Source organism: Equus przewalskii, chromosome 28 (assembly GCF_037783145.1).
Source record: "Equus przewalskii isolate Varuska chromosome 28, EquPr2, whole genome shotgun sequence".
Taxonomy (NCBI): Eukaryota; Metazoa; Chordata; class Mammalia; order Perissodactyla; family Equidae; genus Equus; species Equus przewalskii.
Genome location: NC_091858.1, coordinates 13,044,236 through 13,063,606, shown reverse-complemented (window position 1 = coordinate 13,063,606; position 19,371 = coordinate 13,044,236). Strand labels below are relative to the sequence as shown.

Here is a 19,371-nt window from a genome sequence, read left to right as displayed (position 1 = left end):
CGCTTCGGTGGCCTAGGGTTTGCTGGTTCGAATCCCGGTGTGGACATGGCACTGCTTGGCACGCAGTGCTGTGGTAGGCATCCCACATATAAAGTATAGGAAGATGGGCATGGATGTTAGCTCAGGGCCAGTCTTCCTCAGCAAAAAGAGGAAGATTGGCAGCAGTTAGCTCAGGGCTAATCTTCCTCAAAAAAAAGAAAAAGAAATGAAAGGCATGTGTTGTGGTCAGAGAATACACTGTAAATTTATCACAGTTTCTAGCACATTTCCTGGCGAATCAGTAGGTGATCATGATTATTATCATAGCAATGACTGAAATTTTTTGAGTGTTGCCTATACGCCAGGGGCTTTACTAAGTGCTTTATACCATCTCATTTTATTCTCATTTTACACATTCTGCAAGGCCTGCGCATACACGGTGTTGCAATTTGTTTTTCTCCTGCGCATTATGTGTGCCAGGCGGGTTCGATGCCCTGCGGGATGGTGGCTTCTGAATTACAGTCCGAGGATCCCAGCAGCCAGGTCCCGGTTTTTAACGTGCTTCTGCGAATTAGAGTGAAGGACTGCGCGGGTGAAAAGGGGGAGCTGGGTTTGCAGAGTCAACGCCCGGCTCACCCACCCTGGGCAGGATCCCAGGCCCCGAGGAAAGAGGCGTGTGAGGCCCTCACCGAGGCTCAGCGCGTCGGTGCTGCTCTCTCAGCCTCCCCCTGGAGGCGGCCGGGCGCCCGCACAGCGCCCACTGCAGGTGCAGGCGGAGTCCCCAAGCTCAGGGGCCGGGGAGGCGCCACCGGGAGGCAGGTCTACCTGCTGGCTGCAGTCAGCTCAGGAAAAGAGCGATCCCTGGGAAGCCAAGGCTTCCACTGGATTGGCCTTTTACAAGGGCTTTTTCCCCGCCCGGAACTGCGGCTTAGAGACCTATAGATGCGCCCCAGGTCTGCACCCTTCCGAGCCAAACCGGGACAAAGGAGAATTCTGTCTTCTCAGTTATCCTTCTTCGGAAAAACCCTGGCCGGGCTTTCTGCTCTGCTCTCCAGGGTGTGGTGTGGGAGATCGCTCAACCGAGTCCGCCGCTGCACGGCCCGGCTCAGCAACCCTGGGGAGAAACCGGGAATCGGAGCCCTTTCTCTTTCATTCCTTCTCGTTTCTTTCACTTTTTTAAATTTGAATTTTATTTTTATTAAAAAAATGACATAGTTTAAAAACTGAAGACGGCTGGCATTTGAAAGAAAAGCCAGAGTCGGGCTGCGTTCCTCTGCACTGCTAATTCCCCTTCTTTGAAGTCGTTTTTTCTGCTGTTTACTCTGTATTTCTAAAATACAAGCCTACCTGGCTGTTTCTTGATTTTTCCGTTTTAGACATTGACTTTCCCCTCCCTAGTACGGAGGATGAAGGTCTCCAGGTCTTACTCTGCTCTCCCTTCCACACACTTCCCCCCCTCCCGCTCACAAATTTATTAAATCAACGTTTAGGGTTTCATTATTAGGACCTTCAATTTTATTCACAGCTGAGGCAAAGCCGTGCTCTCTTCGTTCACTTTGTTCTTGTGGGTTTCTGCCCTTTTTCACTTGTTGGCTCCATTTTAGCAGATTGGGGGGAGTAGCCGATCTTCTGGGGTTCCCCAGAAGTCGCCTCTTCAGTCTCCAGTCGGCCCTCTCTCCTCCAGAGCCAGGACTTGTGCCCATTCTTCAGAGTTTGCGAGCTGATAAAAGAAAAACTTAAGTCATTTCCTTTCCCAAGGGTACTTGCATAATTTTATTAGGAAACGCTGGATGACAAAAAACATTCAGGCTCCAAGAGAGAAGTTTGTAAAGCAGAATTTCGGGCTGCCAAGAGAGAAGTCTGGGGACCTGGACACTGGGGTGGCGTCCCTCACGTTCTATCTGTTCTGCGGATGTTTGAGGCCAGCAGGGGAATCCTCAAGCCACGAAGGGGTTAAGAAGCGGCCAGCAGAAGGCACCGGAGGGGGGTCAGGGGAGAAGACGAATGATCCCAGGCCTCTGAAGGAGGGCTAGTTCCTTCCATGACTTGCTAAATATAACTGTTAAGTAATCTGCAGTCCCGTGGGGTCATTCTCCTAGGAGGAGCTAGGCAGGGCAATAAGTGCTTGTTTGCAGTTCCAGGTCAAAGGTATCCTGGAGAAAGCACCACTGGCACATTCTTTTCCTGCAAGTCAGTTCCATGAGTTCAGTGTCATCATTGTTTTCGGGTTTCACACTGAGCAGTCTGAGTCGCAGGCCTGCCCTTGCCCGCCGGAGGATAAAGATCCGGCTGTCCTTGGGTAACATCGAAGGAGGGCCTGCATTCCGCTCAGTTCTTTATCTGAGGAACATTCCTGACTAAAGCAGGATAGATCCCAGAGGAGCGCTGATGGACAGGGGTCTTTGCTGACAGCACGCAGGGCTGGCCCCAGGCTCACAGACCCGCCCGGACTCGCTTCCCGGGGTGGGACTCCAGGACAAGGCTGTGCCCCTTGAAGGGGCATTCTGAGGACCCGGGCTGGGGTAGCGCTGCTGCTGGAACCCTCTGGTGTCCCGTGTCCTGTTTGTTTACAGGGCAGCCAGAGGCCTGGGTCGCTTGTGCAATTCAGTGAAGGAGCGGAACATGGACTCTGTCAACTGGAAACTTGTGTTCGCTGCTGAAAAATAACAACAGAAAGAAAATCCCTTGTGGACAGGGCAAAGAGAAAGGGAGAGCTGGGTCCAGGGACCGGTTATATTTCACAGGAAAGAAAAATCCCTTACCTACCTTTGGAGGGAGAGGTTTTTGTACCCTCAGGAGAGGTCTTAATAAAATCATATTCCCTTTGATGCAGGCACACTGGATCCGTTTATGAGAAAAGCAGACGTTTTTCCTGACCACGTGTGCTGTGGGAGAGGATTGCTTACACACACACCCACACACACACACACACTTGCGAGGAGGGCACTGGGCACCTTGCAAACACAGCGTGTGTGGCACTGACCTGGGCTATGATGCTTTACTCTTGGCACTGCGTTCATTTGCTTCCCCAAAGTTTTTTAGGCGCTTTCCTGAGGCCTCAAATCACCAGACACTGCTGAGTGTTCGGAAAGACCTGTCGCACTCTGTTTCCACATGAGTGGCCTTCCCAGAGAGGGGCCAGTGAATGTCCTTGAGGAGGGGGCGGCCACCCTAGAGGTTTCTTCTTTGACCGTCGCCTCCTCTCAGTCCCCCCCTCCCGCCCCAGGAGCGACATGAGGGCAGTGAGCTTTGCAGGAAGGTTGTGCTGATGAAGCAAATGGAGTCACAGAGCTCCTCAGCTCCCAACAGCAGAGCTTCTCAGACTCCAGCGTGCACACGAATTGCCTGAACATCTTGTTAAAAATGCAGACGCTGATACCAGTGGCCTGGGGTGGGGCCTGAAGCCGGTATTTCTAACCAGCTTCCAGGGTATGCCAGCACTCTGGTCCAGACAACACTCTTGAGTAGCAAGGCCCTGGGGGACCTTGTCATAGAAACACAGAGCCACCCAGGGCACACCTGAAGACTTTGTCCTCACCGCCCTAGGTTTCTAAGGCTCCTCGTGCTCTCCACAGACTTGGCTCTCCCAGCTGCCCAGGTCCTCCTGGTCTACGTCTCTGTCCTCATACTGCTCAAGGGCTGGGTGACACCATGCACACTGCCTTCCTCTAGCTTCCCACTGAAAGCTTATTGAATCTGTAATAATAATATTAGCCACCTGCTCAACTCTGCAGCAGGCGCTATGCTAATTAGGTACTCCATGTCCATTAATCATTGCAAATGAGATGTATGACCCTGATACCCCTGTTCTAGGAGAGGACACCCAGCCTCTGAGAAGTCAAATGACTTGCCAAAGGTCGCACAGCCAAAGGATAATGGAACTGGAGATCCTCATTACTGCACTGTGCTGCTGCCCCATTAGTGACACGATAGCAAATGCCAGGAGGGATCCGAAGAGTGGGACATCTTTGTGGACTCAGGGAGCAGCTCTGGGACCTGTACCTAGTTCCCCTGTAGGTAGGACTCCACTCTCACCAAATTGGAACCCCTGCATCTGGGTCACTGGAGCTGGGGCCACCCCAAAGCGCTGCCGTGTGGGTTGGAAAATGAGCAGAGCAGGGTTATCGCACATCCATGCTGCAGGGAGAAGACAAAGGGGTGATAATCTTTAGAGTGTGAGGCTCTGGGAAAGAAGCCATAAATGGAAAGGGGGCTTATCTCAGAACATGGCCAGTTAAACTTTGTGTCCACTTTCAGCTCTTAGACCTGCTCAGACCTGGCATTCCTTTTTCCTTTTTTTTTGGCCAGAAGACTAAATAAGAGAATCAGGGAAACATCTATTTGCTCTGGAATCCTTTACACTCATCTGTCTACTGCAGTGATCGAAAAGGGGTACATAGGTCCCCTATCTCCAAACACAGCAAAGGTCTGGTGGGCCCTTGTTATCTTGCATGCACACACACACACGTACACACTCACATATGCACACACATGCATATGTACACACACGCATGATTTGTGAAGCAAATAAAAGGGTCAAGGGTGGGAGTGGGGATAAGTACACATTTGTAAAAACAATCTTTTAAAAAGAATTTTAGGGGGCCGGCCCTGTGGCCTAGTGGTTAAGTTTAGCACACTATGCTTCAGCAACCCAGGTTTGCGGGTTTGGATCCCACGCGTGGACCTACACCACTCATCAGCCATGCTGTGGCAGCAACCCACATACAAAACAGAGATGATTGGCACAGATGTTAGCTCACCAAAAAAAAAAGAAAGAAAGAAAAAGAACTTTAGGAGAATCTATCTTCCTATGTCTGCTTCCTTATCATTAATGTGACTCTGGAGCTGCCTCTGACTTTATTAAACTTACCATGGAAAATTATCAAGTGTGCTCATCTTTTTTCTGCATTCTTGTTTCTGTAGAGCTCAGTCTGGGTGCTCCTCAGGGCACCCGGGGAAACCAGTCACCTCCTGGAAATAAACCATCCCATATCCTTAATCTTCAAATGCTTCTTTCATCACCTCCCTGTAATCAAAATCCGACTTTATCTGCAGGACGACACTTTCCTCCTCTCCTTGCACAGCATTCCACACACATACCTCCCACCCCACCTTCCCCATTCCAAATTGACACACTGTTAGGGGCCTCTCTTTATTCCTTGTTTCCCAGTTCCTTTTCCTGACGATTTTTTCCAACATCAGCTCTCAGTAACCTCTCTGGAAGTCTGCACCATTCTGTTTACACACATTTCCCAGTCCTTCTTCCTGCCTACCACTCTCCAGAATATTCTTCACATGTCCTGGTCTCTTGCTCCTCCTCATTCTAGAAACATTCATAGATGTTATTTTCTTAATTGTAAGTTCCTCAGCTTCTATAGGTCTCGAGACCTTTATCTGCACTGATTTTATGTCATCAAGACACAAGCAGTGGGTCCAGCCCTGTGGCCGAGTGGTTAAGTTTGCACGCTCCACTTTGGCAGCCCAGGGTTTCACTGGTTCAGATCCTGGGCACGGACACGGCACCACTCATCAAGCCATGCCAAGGCAGCATCCCATATGCCACAACTAGAAGGACCCACAATTGAAAAAATATATATATACAACTATGCACCGGGAGGCTTTGGGGAGAAAAAGGCAAAATAAAATCTTAAAAAAAAAAAAAAGGACACAAGCAGAGCCCCATAAAGAACCGCTCTAGACCCACGCTATAGAGCCCTGAAATTCTGCTTTCAGCTCTGCTCAATCTCATCTTCCCTGGGTCCTACCGAACCAATGATCCGTTACTTCCCTTCTCACTGTTTTCTGAGTGTCTCCCTGGATTTACTTGCATCCTTACCCAGGCTAGAGACTTCCCACTTTCCAGCCATGCCATCCTGTGGGTGGGCCGATCGTGCCCTTGACTGTTTCTATGGGGTTCTCCCTCTAGCATTCTTGTTCTTTCATCCTTTTGTGTTCCTCTTTCACAAACTTCATGAGGTCCCTACTCTGGGTAACCTGCACCTGCCACCTTCTCTCCTTGGCTGGGAGGCCACCAACCAAGGATCCTGGTTGCTGGTTTTACATCTAGTTCTTATTATTCAACCTCAAAGAAGACTTCAGTGGACCTTGGCAGTTCTTTAGTCCCTTCTGACCCTTCTCACATCCCCCACAGAGACTGTCATAGCCTTTACTTCACTCCTTCAGTTCCCAGTCCATGTCTGTCCCCTGCTCCTCAGATATCCTTCTTGACTGAAAATACTATGGTTGTCTGAAGTAAGGAATTTCCTCATTTTATTTCCATTCCCTGTCAGCTTTCTCCTAATTATTTATTACTTCAGCTTGGCACACTGTAACAACCTCCTAACTGCACGACCCCATTCTCTCCTCCATTCCACTCCACTGTTGGATTTATTTTTCCAGAGACCACATTCCTCTCTTATTTAAAAATCTTCAGGTCTCCCCATTGCTGCTGAATGATTTGACCTGCCAGGCATGGCTGCCTTCCACACATACCCCATTTTGTCTGCTGCTAAACCTTTGCTCATGTTATTTTCTCTGTCTTGAGGGCCTTCTCTCCCTCGTTGCCACATGATCAAATCTTATCTTAGCTTCGAGGCAAGCTCAAAAGCTGTCCTTAAACCCTCCTACTGTAAGTGACTTCGTCCACCTTTGCTTTCTTACAGCTCTTGGATCCTCTGGCAGCATTCGCAGTTTTCCACCCTGCGTTATAGGTGACACACAAAACTGTAAGTTCTTTAAGGGAGAGGGCCCTGTTCCATACATCTCTATATGCCCCCTAGCAACAGCACAACAGATGACATACCATGCTGGACCATTCAGGATGGTTTTATCACAAATGACAGGAACATAGCTAACATAGGCAAAAAAGAGAATTTATTAGATAAACACACACAGCAGTGGGAAGTACGGTAGAACAGCTGGGTCTCAGGGACAAATGGAACTAGCGAGTGGAATTCAACAGGACACGTGCTCTCTGTCTCTGCTTCTCTCTACGTGTTGGATTCATTCTCCTGCTGCGGTCAAGATTCCTCCACATGGCACTGAGAACTCCCAAGACATACATACCAGGTTTCCACCTCCAAAGAGGGCTTGGATTCAAGTTTGGGTGTGAAAAAAAATCTTAGGGAAGTACACTGATTGGTCCAGCCTGGATCAGGTGTCTGCCCCTGGACTGATCAGCTGTGGCCAGGGGACTGATGACTTCATCTATTAGGAGCTCACTCCTGAGTTCTGAAGCCGCTTTTAGGAAAGAGTAATCTTCATGAACCAAGCAGGCACCCCAAGCATTATAACACATCTATATCCAATAAGTTTATAACAAATATGTGTTTGTTTGTTTCTGCCTTTATTATTTATTTATTTTTATTGTGGTAACATTGGTTTATAATATTATACAAGTTTCAGTTTACATCATTATATTTCAGTTCCTATGTAGATTAAATCATGTTCACCGCCCAGAGACTAACTACAATCCATCACCTCACACATGTGTCTAACCACCCCTTTCACCTACCTCTCTCCTCCCTACCCCTCTGGTAACCACCAATCTAATCTCTGTCTCTATCTGATTGTTTGTTGTTGTTTTTATCTTCTACTTATGAGTGAGATCATACGGTATTTGACTTTCTCCCTCTGACCTATTTCACTTAGCATAATACTCTCAAGGTCCATCCATGTTGTCGCAAGTGGCCGGATTTCGTTGTTTTTTATGGCTGAGTAGTATCCCATTATGTATATATACCATATCTTCTTTATCTATTCGTCCCTTGATGGGCACCTAGGTTGCTTCCAGGTCTTGGCTATTGTGAATAATGCTGCAATGAACATATGGGTTGCATATATCTTTATGCATTCATGTTTTTGTGTTCTTTGGATAAGTACCCAGCAGTGGAATAGCTGGACCATATGTAGTTCTATTCTTAATTTTTTGAGGAATCTCCATACTGTTTTCCATTGTGGCTGCACCAGTTTGCACTCCCACCAGCAGTGTATGAGAGCTCCCTTTTCTCCACATCCTCTCCAACACTTGTCTCCTGTCTTGTTAATTATAGCCATTCTGACGGGAATGAGGTGATATCTCATTGTAGTTTTGATTTGCATTTCCTTGATAGTTAATGATGTTGAACATCCTTTCATGTGTCTATTGCCCATCTGTATATCTTCTTCGGGAAATGTCTGTTCAGATCTTTTGCTCATTTTTTAATTGGGTTGTTAGTTTTTCTGTCATTGAGATGTATGTTGTTAATATTTATATCAACTCATATGAATTATGTAGTATTGCCATAAGAAGTCACTCACTGCTTAGGGTGGTTCTTTGTCATTTTAATCACATAACATACTCTTACCTATTCATTAAAGTAGCACTTTTAATAGTTACACTTGGTCAATCTAATTCCAATTAGAATACATACTTGAAGGTAATAAAATTGATTTTTTCTTAAAGGATCTTTAAAATAAAACTTTCTTCTAATCTAGATAGGCCTTACCTCCAACTAAAATGGGGTTGATGAAGTTTCCATGTACATATATCTGGCCTCCAACAAAAAAATGGCAGCAAGCCCAATTATAGCTTTTTGTTGTTATACAAATTTCTCTGTATTTTGACCAATTTTCTGTCTTCCACTTCCACCAACATTCTATACCTTGAATGCCAGAATTTGTGGATTTGCTATATTTGCCATCTTTGTTTCTTTTGCCCACATTGGTCATTATTTGTTATAAAAAATTATGAACATATTCCTTAAGACTGGCTTTTCTAGCATGGTCCCCTACGGCCAGGGCTGTGTGACTCAGATTGGAAAGTATGTCAAGGATGAGTTAGTTTCGCTACTTTGAGCTTTTTCACACTTTGAGATTTTTAATATCAAGAGTAGTCATTTGACCCCTTTTATCAATGTCACCTCCACTGAAAGTCAATAATAACAGAATTCCAAGAACCTCTCATCCTTGAGTCTTTGAGAGTTGAGGGGATGGCAAGAAAAATCTTTTGTTTCAACTGAACACTTATGGTTAAGGGAAGAAAAGAGCAAAGATGTAAGGATAGGAGAAAGTGAACTTTAGCACTTGACATACTCGCCAAACATCTATATGAAAAGGAGATTAATTTATCCAGATGACACATAGGTCAAACATCTAGACAAGGCACTGAATATTTTTTCCATAGATTTAGGTTGCCAGATTTAGCAAACAAAAATATAAGATTCCTGGTTAAATTTGAATCTGAGATAAACAGTGAAGATTTTTTTTAGTATAAGTATGTCCCATGCAATACTTATGACATAGTTATACTAAAAAGCTATTTCTAGTTTACCTGAAATTCAAATTTAACCAGGCATCCTGTGTTTTATATGGTAATTCTATTTAGATTAGATATTTTGGCCTTGCATAAAAACAGTCCGAATTTTACTTTTAAGCCAATAAAGACTTTCTTAAAGATATATATCCATAGAAATGAAGCCCTTCCCATGGTTTATCTACCTTTCCACCATCTTTGAAATGGAAATTTAGACTGCTTGTCTCGATTCCAAACTTTCTTCCCTACGTCCCACACCCTTAGCATGCAGCACTAAAGCATGTAGTTTAATCAGTAGATAAATTGAGTTAATGCTCCATTCTGTTAGTATGCCTAGTATTAATTTGATTGCCTCTAACTTTGAATACATTGTAGTTCTTAGTCCAGTATCACAACCTTTAGTCCTCTTACATGCTCCTAAATAGTGGTGAGGCATCATCTATTCGAGGAACATTTGTCAAGTACGTATTTCATGTGATGCACATTTCTAGAGTCTCAGAGGTGTACAAAGACGTATGAAATTCATTCAACAACTCTTTATGAAAAGCCTATTGTGCCAGGCACTATTCAAGGTGCTAGGAGTGCAATAGAGTTCCCACCCTTGAGGTACTCACAGTTTATTGGGGAAGAACACATCAGATAGGGTGTAAAAGGAAGCGACATCCCCAACCCCAAGGGATATGCTGCTCCCCTAACTACTAGGGTTTTTATTTTGCTGAATGGAGCATACAAACTGAGGGCAAAGGCTGACTTTCTCAAGGTAACAAAAAGAAGTTTTAAAGTTGGGTGGGAGAAAAGAAAGAAGAGAGAAAAGGCCATTGGTAGAGGTGGACTCTTTAAAGTTGGGTGGGAGAAAAGAACGAAGAGAGAAAAGGCAACTGGTAGAGGTGGACTCTTCAGTGGGAAGAGAAAAGATGTCGGATGGAAAATGGATTAAGTTTTCTCCTTGGTGGTATGTATGGGATGTAACACCTCTTTCACAGACTCCAAAGAGTCCTCAATGAGATGTCAATTTTCTCATTAATGTATTGTGGTATTGGATGTGTTTTGGATGACATGACAAAGTGGTGAGAATGGCCTCAAAGTGAGTGTAAAGAAAGAGCCAAGGTCCACTATGGGAGGCCCATCCATCTGGGTTACATCTTGGGGATCCTCATCTTGCGTATTTGATATAAGTTAAAGAATCCAGCTGCATTTCAGGTTAAGTTATTGCTAAGAGGACAACCTCACCATCAATGCCAAACATTTGGATTTTTGTATAAGACAGTGAAGATACTCCTGGCATGAGCCAGAATGGTTGTCGGCATCAGTTAAGTTTCTTTTGTTTCAAGCAAATCAAGGCTGATTAAGCAAGAAAAAAAAGGAGGCAGTGGGGTAAGGAATTGGTGATAGAATGTATCGGAAGCACGTGAGAGAGCTCACAGACTCAAAGGAAGAACTGAGCAGCTAGGCTTTGGAAAGGACAGGGGACAGGGACCAGGGCTCCTCCAGGGACCTCAGGGATGGGAGCTCATGGACCTTTTGTTGGGGGGCTGCTGCTATCATGTGTTTCAGCTCTACTTACTTATCATCTCTGTTCATGCTTTCAAGTTCCTGTGAGAGAATCTGATTAGTACAGCTGGAGTCAGAGGTCTCTACACTTTGTGGACGGTCAGATAGTACAATATGGCCTATGGCAGAATCATTTGAGCTGGGCAGTTTCCTCTTCATATCTCCAACATATCTCAAAACTAAACGGAAATGGTGTCATCTGGGATGTTTATACTGTTGTGTCCTTCTTTTTGTTTAACTGAGAGTTTTAAATTATTTCATCCCACATAAGCACGCTAATTTGGAAGTTAAACATTCTGTTTCTATTCTAGATTATCCTAGTAATTCCAAGTTGCATACTTAACCCACCAAAGTCTAAGTTAATCAGTATCTTTACTCTCCTCCCAGACAACACAAAGACTTTAGAACATTTAAATTCCATTCCCCCTTACCTACTTATAAATAAATTTTTCTCATATTTTAATTCAACTTTTAAAACACAACCCAAAATTATTAATTATAACTTTATATTGTCAATGTTCATTTGCATTTTCCACTTTATTTGCTCTTCACCCTTTTTGTATCTCAAACATTCCATGTAAGATCACTATTTCACTGCTTCAAGCGTACGCTTTAGCATTTCCTGTAGGAGCTTTTGTTAGTGATGAACTAACAATTTTTATTTCTCTGGAATATTTACTTATTTTGTCCTTATCTTGAAAGATTTTTTTCTGCTGGATATAAAATTCTAGGTTGTTGGCAAATTATGTTTTCAGTACACTGAAAATATATCCCTGTTTTTCTGGCTTCCATTGCTTGTGGTTGAAAAATCTGCTGTCACTCTAATTATGGCTCCTTTAAAAGGCCATCTTTTCTCTCTCTTTTATTCTGGCTGCTTTTAAGATTTTTCTCTTTATCTTTAGTTTTCTACAATTTCACTATGATGTGTCTAAGTATGTTTTACTTATCTTGCTTAAGATTTGATGGATTTCTCAAATCTCTGGATAAGTATCTGAAGCAGTTCTTTTTTTTTTTTTCTTTTTAAAGATTGGCACCTGAGCTAACAACTGTTGCCAATCTTCTTTTTTTTCTTTTCTGCTTTATCTCCCCAAAGGCCCCCCATACATAGTTGTATATCTTACCTGCAGGTCCTTCTAGTTGTGGCATGTGGGATGCTGCCTCAGCATGGCTTGATGAGCAGTACCATGTCTGCACCCAGGATCCGAACCTGCAAGACCCTGGGCTGCTGCAGCGGAGTGCTCGAACTTAGCCACTCGGCCACGGAGCCAGCCCCTGAAGCAGTTCTGAAAACATCCAATTATGTCTTCAAAGAGTGCCTTTGCCCAGTTCTTTCTCCTCCTCCTTCTGGAATTGCTGTTTAACATTAGCTTGCACGTCTCTCAACCCCTCTTTCATATTTTCCATCTTTTTTGCTTCTGTGGGGCACTTAGAGAAATTTATTTTGCTCTTTCACCAATTGTTTCTTTACCTGTGTCTAATTTATCCCTTGAGTTTTTAATTTTGGTTAAAACTTCAACTTAGTTATTTTTTAAATCCGCTGACACTTTTTATAGTTTACCATTCCCTGCAGATATTTTTAAATTTATATTTTAAATGCTAAGCATGAATATTTTATAATTTATAACCTCTAATTCAATAATCTAAAGTTTACAGGGGTCTTTTTGTGCTTCTCTGTTGTTTCTATTGGTTTCCTTGTGTGCGTGGATAATTTTAATTATGTGCTGCTCACTGCCCTTAGGAAACTATTTGTGGAGATACTCTGTGGCCTAAGATGAAGGTGGCCCTTCTTCAAAGAGAATTGATATTTGCTTCTTTTAGGTACATAGATACCCTTCTGTCTGGTACCACTTTAACTTCTCATAGATTTTGATTTTCTCCCTTGCTCCTCCTGGCCAGTTCAAGCTTCTCAAACTCCCTGAGGGTGGAAGCAGGAAGGTGGCTTCAGCTTTGAGAATCCCACTTAACATGCAGGCCTCCATTAAATCTTCACCTTTAGAGAGTCCTGGACTTTAGAGTCTGTCCCTCTCACCCTGAGAGACTGTGAAAACCACTGCTCAGTTTCTCAGCCCAATTTAGCAAACACTGTGTGGACAAAAAGCAGTTCAGGGTGCTCTGCTAAACTCTGGATTTTTGCTTTCTCTTAGGTTTTGGCCTGACACTTCTTTTCTATTTGATCAGTAGTTGATGCTTTTATGAAGATTTGCAAACATTTTTTTGATCATCATTTTTAGATGCTCTTAGCCAAAGGGTGTCTCTGCATAACCTGACTTCCATGAAGGACAATGTCTGGCCACATAGAATGAACGCTCCTCACGCCTTCAGCCAGGTTAACTTCTCTCAGGGAAGCTAACACTGCATCCTCTCTGTGTCAGTCAAAGGTTTAATGGTCTTTGGAGGACTAGAGATTTATAACTATCTTGAGGCAAATAATTCTAAAAGGACTTGGAGGTGGGCAGAATTTCCATTCTGGAGTCTCTGAAATAATTCTTCCATCCTGTACTCAAAGGGCTCACTCTACATCTAAACTCACACTTGGAAAGACGAAATATCTGACGGGTCACCCGCGCATTGCAGCCCTCCTGTCCCCACCGACCTGGTCTCCACTTCCATAATAGTAGATATGGAGTGGAATCTGCCTGCAGAGAGATGGACACTTGCACCTCACAAAGTCAAGTTCCGTCCTTGTTTTATTTCAGAATCTTCTACATCTACATAAAGGCTATGTGGGAAAGAGAAGGCAGAGAGTTAAGGTAAGTAGCAGGGAAGAAGATCTTCTGGGGGAAGATGGAGAGCTTGATCATTTTTGCTTTTGGTATTCAAATGCTCTGCCCTGTCTCTCCATAAAATTTTCTATAAATTAATGATTTTTCATTATAGTGTTGAATTGTCTTTTTTGAGGGGATAAGAAATAATTAGTGAATATGATGTTAAGATTGGTATTAGACTACCCATGGAAAGCCGACCATGCTTTACTATTTTGTTTACCTGCTTGGCCCCTGTCACTATTTGAGCTTGCAACCCTTGAGGAGGATGATAATATTAGGTACCCAAGAGAATGAGCCCAATGATGAGATGATGACTTTCATTTAAAAAGCATAAAGGGATGAAACCTTTAGCCAGGAAGTCTTCGAAATCACACGTTGCTTAAGCAGAATATCTTAAAGAGAATACAGACATGTTAATCATTTGTAGCTATAGACTCAGGTTCAACCAGCCTTTACTGAGGACCTATTATGCACAGGGCACTAGGCTAGGCATTTTTTAAAACATAATCCATTAAATTCAGAACAAAAGAATTATGCCCCTTCTTTGGTGTTGAGCAGAGAAATGTGAAAAAAGAAAACTATTTTAGAACTAAGGAAGGAAGAAAGGTTCTCACTAGACATTATCCCATGTAGGGAAAAATATTTCAGGAATATTTCCTGGAGGCTCAAGGGCACATTTTAGTGCTTAAATCTGAATAATACACCACTTGGTTAAGACTTTAGTTCCTCTAAAGAAGGTGGGAAGAGTCCTGGATATAAGAGATTTGCATTTTTTCCGTATTAGTTCATCTTACATGTTAAATTTAAGGAAATAGTATGTAATCTGCTGTTTCTATGAAATCCACTGTCCGTGGAGGAAGGATTCTCAGCAGACAGCGCAAAGTGGCATGCAACTCTGCTCAGGAAGAAAGCACCATGCATCTATATGGGGAGGGTTTTCTACAGGGAAAGCACCTGACTTACTTCTCTTTGATGGCATCTATTATACACTACCCTCCAGTCCAGCTATTTGTGAATGCCTTCTATCTCATACTAAACCTCTGGTTTCTTGGACATTCTGGGGCATTATTTTACCATAGCATTTAGCACAGTGAGTTGCCCATTATAAACAATAAATAATAACAGGGAGTAAGGAGTGTAGACATATAAGTGCTAGACCTGGCTTTGCCACTAGAGACGAGATAAATTCAAGTATAGCAGACAGTTGTTCTTTTTCTCTTGCCAGTTTTTGTTCTTCCTTCTTTCTTTTTTTTTTTTTTTTTTTGGTGAGGAAGATCAACCCTGAGCTAGCATCTGTGCCAATCTTCCTCTATTTTTTGTATGTGGGGTGCCCCACATCATGGCCAGTGAGTGGAATAGGTCTGCACCTGGGATCCAAACCTGCAAACCCGGGCCACCAAAGCGGAGCACGCAGAACTTTAACCATGGCCCCCCATTATTCCTTTCTCTTAATGAAAGAGTCCCAGTTTTCATCAGTTATGCATTCCTTGCTTATGCGTTCTCTGCCCTTTGGGAAAAATCTGACCCTACTCCTGGCTCTGGGGGTGTATTAGTCACGGTTCTCCAGAGGAACAGGACAAATACATATTTAAAGAGATTTATTATAAAGAACTAGCTCATGCGATTATGGAGGCTGAGAAGTCCCACAGTCTGCTGTCTGCAAACTGGAGAACCAGCAGAGCTGATGGTTTAAGTTCCAATCTGAGTACAGGACGAAACCAACGTCCCAGCTCAAAAACAGGCAGAGAGAGTGAATTCTTCCTTACCCCAACTTTTGTTCTAGCCAGGCCTGCAAAAGATTGGATGAGGCCCACCCACCTTGGGGAGGGTAATCTGTGTTATTCAGTCTACTATTTCAAATGTTTATCTCGTCCAGAAACATCCTCACAGGCACACCCCAAATCATGTTTAACCAAATGCCTGGGATCCCCCTGTCCCAGCCTCAGTGACATATCAAATTAACCATCACAAGGGACAAACCCTGTTTGACACAAACTAATCATCACACCCTGTCACCCTGTTGGCCACAGTGACTGGTCAAAGGTGAGCAAGTTCCCCCTCCAGGCAAATGGAATGCAAGACAAGAAGGCATTTGCTGGAGATTTCGGGGAGAGAAACTTTCTCGCTCTGCTATGGAAGCGACCTACAGAGATGCTCTTTTCCACCTGGATGGGAATGAAAAAGCATTAAGTCCACGAAAGTTGCTGGTAACCACCTTGTGACAACAGAGAAGCTGGCCTTCAGATACAACAGGCAGTGTGGAAGGCAGAGAAAGACATGATAATAAACCAAACCATTGTTGAGATGACTGAGCCTGGGATCAAGGTTTGCCTGGAAACCACCATATATCTGGACTTTTAAGTTACATGAGCCAGTAAATTCCCTTTATTCTGTAAACCAGTTGGGGTTAGATTTTCTGTTACTTGCAACAAAGAGTCCTGACTAATATAATTGGGGTTTAGACATGATAATCAATGAGGACCTCTTTCAACTTTTCACATCAAGGATTCTATTAAGAACTCTACCAGAAAAGTAAACTATTTCTATTATGAAATGTGAGCAGTCAGTAAGTGTTGACCAAATTGGACTACGTACATCAAGAAAGCACATCCGCTTGACTGCACAGACTCCTCACCGGGTGGGGCGGGGCAGGGCTGGAGGAGGGCCAGAGAGGGCCTCCCACAGCATGACGGGCGTAAAGACAGGACTGATTCTGGGTGCTAGGAATCCATGAAGAAAATCTACAAAAGTCTTCTCTTCCGTGATGCTTACATTCCAGCGGAGGGAGACCAACTATAAAGAAATACTTGAGCAAGTATCCAAATAGCCACATCAATGCTGTTTGACAGTACTCGAGAAAAGAAGGGGTACAGAGAGTGCACTTTTAAATAGTATGGGTCTAGGAAGGCGTCTTAGCTCACTGGGGCTGCTATAATAAAGTACGACAAACTCGGTGGCTTACACAAAGGAAGTGTGCTGTCTCGCAGAAGCCTGAAGTCAAGGTGCCGGCAGGGTTTGTTCCCTCTGAGGGCAGTAAGGGGGAATTGGGTCCATGTCTGTCTCCCAGCTTCTGGTAACCTCAGGTGTCCCCTGGCTGGTAGATGGCTGTCTCCTTTCTGTGTCTTCACATTATCTTCCTTTGTGTGTGTCTGTCTCTGTGCTTAAATTTTCCCTTTCTCTTTTCCTAATTTATATACTTTTTTATTTTCAAATTTCCCCTCTCTATAAGAACATCAGGCATATTGGATTAGGGGCCCATCCTAATGAATGACTTCATCTTACCTTGATCATCTGCAAACACCTTATTCAAATAAGGTCATATTCACAGGTACTGGAGGTTAGGACTTCAGCATCTTTTGTGGGGACACAATTCAGCCTATAACAGAAGGTTTTACTGTGAAGGTGGCATTTGAACAAAAGGCTGATGATGAGAGGTAATGGGGCGGGCCATGCTGAGATCTGGCGAAGAGCATTCCGTCAGAGGGAACAGTAAGTACAAAGGCCCTGCTTGCGCCTTCAGAACAACATTTTGGTGAGTTAAGATAGCAAGCCTGGAAGGTCAAGGAGAGTCTGCAACAGAATGATCCAATAGGCTCAGAAATGACTCACCCACCTCTCAGGCATTTCAAAGTGAGTTTACTCTTGGCGTCCTCCATAACCTCCATGGTCCATCCATTTAAAATGTCAAAGATTCTACATTTCTAAAGAGCACAATATAAGGTCATTGAAAGCAAGGAATGAGTTCTCTATCTCTTTGTGCCTTCATGATGGTCAGTGAATGTTTGTGGGTGATGCTGATGGTGGCATTTGCCACCAAGCTCCTTCATCTCCACTCCAAAATGGCTTGTACCCAAAGAACACAGGAAGAGCCCATGGGACAAAAGGGAATTTGGCTGGAGGCACGTAAGGTGACAAAGACAAAGGAGCCAAGTTTATCACTAAAAGGTACCTATGGAATTTTGTTGTCATCTATTTCTACATTCCTGTCATGATCAGCCCCAGGAATATGACCATCAGCTAATCAGAGAGGGTTATTGGTAGTTTTAATGCAAATTGTTTTAGCTTTTAAAATCCCATTTTGAAAATGAAAATTAGAGAAAAAAAGAATAGGGAAATTTTCTGAAATTAAAATTTAGAATTAAGAGGACCTGCCTTTAATGGAAATCTGGCACAATTGATCGATTCCAGCATTAGGAAAGGGCCACTGTGCCATCAAAAGTTCTCTCTGATTTATCTCATTTCGACTCACATCAGGAGTGAAACCAGCAGTTCTGTAGCCTTCCCTTGACTCATCCCTGACCTTCTGCCTTCACTTATCTCCAAGCTGGAATGCTCTCTTGAGCCGTCAGCCATCACCCCCACCGTGAGCGCCTCCCCCTCCTTCCATCCTGCCCTGGCCTCAGATAACAATCCTTTCCGAGCAAGCTCTGTTCCCGCCATGTTTGGAATGCTTCAGAGTAACACTGAATGTGAAAAAGAACTGAAGTCCCTTCGTTACATTCCGTTCACCTTCCTTTCACATTCCACACCCCACTCTTGGCTGGAGGGGGCCAGCTTGCCTTCCGCTCATGACACCCCAATTCTGCCTGCTTTGGCCCAGGCTTGTTGGGAGACTAAGTCCTTTGTTCCTGTCCTCCTTGTGGCTCTGGGCACCCTTCCTGGCTGCCCCATGCCGGCAACAGTCTCCTCCTTGTCTGTCAAAAGCCCGTTCCGTTCTGTATCCAAATCCTCCTGCAAGACTGGCCCTGCAGCTATTTTCTGGCGACGTGTACCCTTGGCCTCTCCCTCAGGCTGGGACAGGAAGCACAGAAACATGTTTAAAGGATGGCAGACGGAGTAAAGGACAAAAATCAGCTGGTTCCGGAGCCTTGCACTTTCTGGGGTTTTCAAAGTAGAAAAGTACTACAGCTTCCTTGCTCCGGCTCCCTTCTCTCCTCCAAGATGGAGGAGCTTGGCAGATGTGGGCGTGGGCTGCCCTGGGCCTGGTCGTTTGTTTCAGCAGGAATCTCAGGATGGGAAAGGGAGACAGATAAACAAAAGGCTTTGTGTATGCTCAGCAAAGTGTTCTTGAAACCCATAGACATCCAGGTGTCTTTAAAGGGCTCAGATATTAATCCATATTGAGCATCCTTTAGGTGCCTTGCACATTCAAATGCCTTATATAGTTTTATACTCGCACATACACACACGCACACAAACCATTGTGGGGCGGGTTTTATGGTCCTCATTTTACAGGTGCAGAAATAGTTTGCAATGCTAAATGCCTTGCCAGGTCACAAAGCTGGTAAGGGGTAGAGCCTTGACTGAATTCAGTCCTGAGTTCAATTCTGTGCTCTTTCATTTCCTCTTGCTGAAAAATAAATATTGTTGCTGTTGATTATCTAAGGAATAAATATTCTTTATAGAAAATTTGGAAAGACAAAATAAAACACAAAATTAGTCAATAATTTCACCATCCAGAGATAGTGACTATTAACATTGTAGTGTCCTTTTCTCTGGTCTAAGTTCATGTTATGCTATACTATTTTATGTCCTGCTTCGTCTGATGTTTTGGTTTCTCGTTTGTTGTCAAATAGACTATTTTTTAAGAGCAGTTTTAGGCTCACAGCAAAATTGAGAGGAGAGTACAAAGTGTTCCCATATTTCCCCCACCCCCGTATATGCACAGCCTCCCCTGCTACTCACACCCCATACCACAGTGGTATATTTGATACAATCGATGAACCTACACTGACACATCATTATCACCTGAAGTCCACAGTTTACATTAGGGTTCACTCTTGA

At 43.9% G+C, this 19,371-nt stretch overlaps 1 long non-coding RNA gene across 1 annotated transcript in view; it reads right to left on the bottom strand.

Moving 5' to 3' along the window:
- Positions 1 to 1,464: 1,464 nt before the first annotated feature.
- Positions 1,465 to 19,371, bottom strand: part of LOC139079998 (uncharacterized) — a 78,964-nt gene continuing 61,057 nt past the window's right edge. The window contains exons 4-5 of the long non-coding RNA XR_011534094.1: positions 4,850 to 4,950; positions 1,465 to 1,699 (exon numbers count right to left, since the gene is read on the bottom strand). This is a non-coding gene — a long non-coding RNA (uncharacterized lncRNA). The remainder of the gene's footprint in view (positions 1,700 to 4,849; positions 4,951 to 19,371) is intronic.